The sequence below is a fragment of the Ambystoma mexicanum genome, chromosome 12 (assembly GCF_040938575.1).
Source record: "Ambystoma mexicanum isolate Mex_15411 chromosome 12, UKY_AmexF1_1, whole genome shotgun sequence".
Classification (NCBI taxonomy): domain Eukaryota; kingdom Metazoa; phylum Chordata; class Amphibia; order Caudata; family Ambystomatidae; genus Ambystoma; species Ambystoma mexicanum.
In genome coordinates, this window is record NC_090936.1 from 9,476,627 (window position 1) to 9,481,288 (window position 4,662).

Here is a 4,662-nt window from a genome sequence, read left to right on the forward strand (position 1 = left end):
GCATGCGCTTTACCAAGATGTTTGCGAGCTGTCGCTGCTGCTGCCGCGTCTGTAAAACAGAGTGAGGGAATAGTCCTAGGCCATGATCTAACCCTGATGGTGCCTCACTCTGTAGATGTTCTACTGAACCGAACTCAAACGCAACACCTCACTTCTGCACGGTTGACAAGATATGAATTGATCTTGTTTGCTCCTCACATTCAAATTAAGAGGTGTTGTGTTCTTAATCCGGCTGAACTCCTACCTTTCCCGCAAGATACTACTTGCGGCGATGAAATGCCACACGACTGTTTGTATACGACCGAACAAGAGACAAAGGGTAGAAATGATTTGAAAAATACTCCCTTGGATAATCCGCAAGGAGAGCTGTTTTGTGACAGCTCCTGCTTCAAACTTCCAGATGGTACATCCACAGCTGCTTATGCGATCACTACATTGAGCACGGTTGTGGAAACTAAGAGAATCACGCATAATTCTGCGCAGGCCGCAGAGATTATAGCATTGACCCGAGCTTGTGAACTTTCCGAAGGGCTTGTAGTAAATACATATACTGATAGTCAGTATGCCTTTGGAGTGGCTCACAACTTTGGGAGACTTTGGTCAGAGAGAGGGTTCCTAACTTCGCATGGCACCAAAATTCAACATGGCTCCCTAATAGTACAGCTACTCTCAGCGCGTGCGCTCCCTCCTCAGTTAGCAGTTATGAAATGTGCAGCACATCGAAAGATTACAGATGATATAGGGAAAGCGAATGCTTTCGCTGATCAGATAGCTAGGCAAACTGCTACCGATCTCCTTACGGAGATGTATGTTTCAAGGCAATCTGTAGATGCTTATGCAATAGATGAGGGTGTTGAGTCTGTACGGGATATCCAAGCTGATGCCACGTTAGAAGAATCCAAAAGGTGGGCTGAAGGCATGGGGAAACTTGATGATGACAGGTGTTGGGTGGATATAGTAGTAGGGAAATGGCTACTCCCTGACACGTACGTCATGATGATGGTCATCATGGCCCATGGTCCTACGCATGTATGTGCCCAGAAAATGACAAAAATGTTAGAGAAAGTTTGGGTAAATGACAAAATTTCAAAAATTGCCCAGCGCTACGTCCGGGAGTGCATGATTTGCCTGCAACACAACGTGGGAAAGGGGACAGTAACTCCAAGGGGTAGTTTTGGGCCACCCTCTGTCCCCTTTAAAGTGATCCACTTTGATTTCATTGAAATGGAACGATGCGATAATAAGAAATATGTACTGGTGGTTATCTGTGCTTTTAGTAAATGGGTTGAGGCTTTCCCTGTTAAAGATGCTACAGCTATGACTACTGCAAAAATCATCTTAAAAGAATACTTCCCGCGGTTCGGTTTGCCAAGAGTTATCTGGTCGGACAATGGTCCATATTTTGTCACTGCTGTAATTCTGCAGATATGTACAGCATTAGGAATTGACAAACGGTTCCATTCGGCCAGACATTCTCAGAGTGCCGAACTAGTAGAAAGACACAACGGTATCTTCAAGAACAAGCTCGCTAAGACGTGTGCCGGCACCAAACTAAAATGGCCAGACGCCTTACCGATCGTGTTGTTATCGATGTGCAGAACCCCTCAAACTAAGACTGGGCTCTCTCCATTTGAGGTGGTAATGGGGAGACCTGCCAATATTTGGAACCTTCCTAAATGTAACTCATTAAGAAATGTTGAAAATGTATTGCTTTCAGATTATTGTAGCCAGTTGACTAAAAACCTCTATTTGATTTAACACCAGGTACGAGAAGCTTTACTTGTGCGATATGAGGGCTCGGGCCACAGCATACGGCCTGGAAGTTGGGTGCTCGTCAAATCTTTTGAGCGCTCCTCGTGCCTCGCTGGCGTGGGCCATTCCAAGTCCTGTTGGTCGCCCAGACAGCAGTGCGGGTCGCTGGGAGAAAGAACTGGATCCACGCGTCCCACATCAAGAAACTTCCTCACCCTGTGCCATACGTTACAGAAGAAACAGAACCCCTCGCTGACACTGCAACCAATGATCCCAAAGCAGTAAGTGTCACTGAGAGTGTGTCGGAGAATCTCTCTGAGCCCGTGAGGCTTGGGGAAGCTGCCATTTTGTCTCCACACTCTCCACAAATTTTGCATCCGGAAGCTGCTATTTCGAATTCAGCACCTTCACTTGTTTCCGATACGTTGCTTCCAGCAGGAAGTGACGACATATTGTTTCTGGATCAATCAGTAGTGGGAAAACTAAGATACAATCTACGACCACGAAGATAGACTTACGGCACGGTTTTGCTGTGCATCTGATAGACTAACGGCACGGTTCGGCTGTGCATTCGGAGAAGGAAAAGAGTCATCGAGGGCTTGCTTTTTGCTCGAATTTGAGAAAGGCGATTCTGTTGGCTGGGGTTGTGGAAGGACTAAGAAGTCGCTCGACTGGGAGGTCGCCAGCAACAAACTTTGGAGTATCCGTTTGAAGACCAAGATGCCCACCACCGCTACCGCTCGTATGGGACTTGTAAATAAGGGGGTGACCAACTGCGACAATGGACAAAATGCCTGGGCCCGGAAAATGTATTGCTGTATTTTTATAATGATATTTGGGTTTTTAATAGTCGCTGCCTTAGGATTGTGGTACCTCGAGGAAACTCACTCTTTAGAACTTTTGTTGCCTACTGAAAGTGCACCCATTGTTCCTACTCCCTTTGTACATTTGCATACTCTATCCCCTAGGGACTCTCAGCACAGGCAAAGGTACCACAATAACACTCTACTGCTTATCATGAATGCTACACATGCCATTTTTAATAAATCTAACTATTGGGCCTGCTCACATTTACCGCAACACGGGGATAAGGGGCTAGGTTGGTATATTCATCCTTTACCGTTGACAACTGCTTGCTATGCTTCTCTTAGAGCACTGTTCTTTGGCCGATGGAATGATAGCATCTCAGGGAACTTTGATGGCACCAATTTGAATAGTTTTGAGAAACGTGTTTTGACTCCCCTGGGATGCTCGCTTTTCGCAAACAGGAGTAAACCGAATGTTGCTTCTATTAGGCGTTCTGATAAACTGTCTCGTCTTTTCCAATCTTTGATTTCCTTTAAGATGGCTCCAATAGGCAATAAGGATGCCATGCCTCCTTCTTACACTGTTAACCATAGCCCCGATTCAGTTTCTTTTTGCATACAGAGGAATGGAACTCAGTCAATGGGAAATTTTCTAGGTTGTGCCAACGTTGCAAATTTGACTGGGGAAAACAGACCTTTATATGCAGGTGAACCTGTCTACTTTGTCTGCGGTAATGTAGCATTCCCATGGTTGCCCAGGGATTGGCAGGGAACATGTTATTAAGGTATCCTGTTACCTGGGGTGTTTATAGCTAGTACAAGTGAAGTTTCGATGGCTCGTTCACGGCAGGACGAGAATGGTGACACCCCAGCACAAATCTTGGGAGATATAGCTAAATCAGTTGTGCCATTTTGGGGGCAGGTAGCGAATTTAGAAGATATCAGAAAACTAGCGAGAGTACTGGAGAGAACCATCAACCGGACCACGGACATACTCTATAATATGACGTTAGAACAAAAGGCGATAAGATTAGTAGCACTTCAAAACCGAATGGCATTAGATGTCATTCTGGCTGAGCGTGGTGGAGTGTGTAAATTAGTGGGGTCCGCTTGCTGTGTTTTCGTACCAGATTCCTCCCCAACTATCTTCAAGGCAATACGGAATCTGCACGTCCTTAGTTCAGAAGTGCATGTTCCCGAGGGAAACTGGCATCTAAGCGCTTGGTTCTGGGACTTCTTGCGATCTTGGGGTAGGAAGGTACTTTCGGTCTCACTAATTATTTTGGGAATCCTGTTGTTTCTTTGTTGCTGTATTCAGTGTCTACCTGGTATGTGTTTGATGCTAGGGGGATGTTGCGCACAAGCGATAGGTTCGATAGGACATAAAGTGTATGCCTCGGATAAAACTTTCAAAGAATATGTGTTGAAAGATATTTTAGAAAATGACCTAATGGCAATAGATATTTCTGATAGTGATTCAGGGTGCATGGATGATGATGCATGGAGTTATTTGCAAGGAGATCCATAGTAGTTTTTAGCACTTGGCTTTGGCCAAAAGGAGGGTTTGTCGAAAGAGAAAGCATATCGTTCCTCCTATTGTAATAAATATATTAATATTGGCCTATGCCGAGCTGCTCAAAAGTCGCTTGCGAAAGAAATCTGTGTTGCAAGGTCCTGACCTTAAATCAATATAAGCCGCCATTTTAGGTCGAACCGCCATTTTAGGATTTGCTTTGTAAAAGTCACCCTGTGAGTTAAAATGGTGGACAATGTCATTCCAGAATACAACATGGCCGTCTTGACCTCTGTACACAGCTAATCTGTAACTTGCCTGCAGGCCAATTGTTGAGGTCGTGAACTGAGACCTTGTCCTTCGTTGACCTGTGTGTAGAAGGATTACTTGTGCAATGAAACTAATCCACGAGCATATGTTGAAACAATGTATTCAAATACTGAACGTAGAACATCTGTTTAACTACATTGTATTCATGTTTGAGAAGGCCTGCATGGAAAAACTTAGAATACACAGTTATTGCATAGGCTTGTTGATACATTTATTAAAGGCAAACCAGTTAAATGCGGTTGTTCGAGGCTTGGCACAAAC